The sequence below is a fragment of the Atta colombica genome, unplaced genomic scaffold (genome assembly GCF_001594045.1).
Source record: "Atta colombica isolate Treedump-2 unplaced genomic scaffold, Acol1.0 scaffold273, whole genome shotgun sequence".
In the NCBI taxonomy this organism is placed as follows: domain Eukaryota; kingdom Metazoa; phylum Arthropoda; class Insecta; order Hymenoptera; family Formicidae; genus Atta; species Atta colombica.
Window position 1 is genome coordinate 1 of NW_017259374.1, and position 730 is coordinate 730.

A 730-nucleotide genomic window follows, 5' to 3' on the forward strand; every position below is an offset into this window, starting at 1 on the left:
ACAATTTGAATTAAAATCCATTTTATTGAAATATTATACAACAATTGCAAGACAGATATGTAACTATAATTACTTTTATCGTAAAATTATTATATGTAAAGGAACAAACCTATAATATAAAGTTATTAAATATGAAATATGGATTTTTTAATACAAACATTTCAATAAAATTATTATTTACAGTTCACTGCATTTTTTACTTCAAAATGTTCTTCGGATCTCGTCCTCAGGATTCTGTCTGTTACGCTTTCTTTTCTTATGTTTACATCTCGTTTGATTTTAAGATGAAAGTTGTAAATTAACGATTTACCATATTCGATTAAATTAACATTTTTGACAAATTTGTATATTCAACGATTTTTGAAAAAAAAAAATACATAAAGACGATATAAAAAATTACTGACAGAAAGCATTTACTGACGCAACTTCGCAAAATGTATAAAATAAATTACAAAATGAATACGAAAACGTTATTATGGAAAAATCTGGTATACTGGAAAAAATTATACGGCTGCACTTACAAGTAAATATTTTTAAATATTTGCATTTGATTATATCTCTTCTTGTTAATAAAGCTAAGGCTTCAACAGAAAACAAATTAATCTTGATGATAAGTAATAATAATTTATTAATATATGTAAAAGGCAAACACTACTACACAAGATCTTGGAAGCGAAATAACAATTTATTCAAATCAAGAAAAAATATATATATGTATATATATATATAT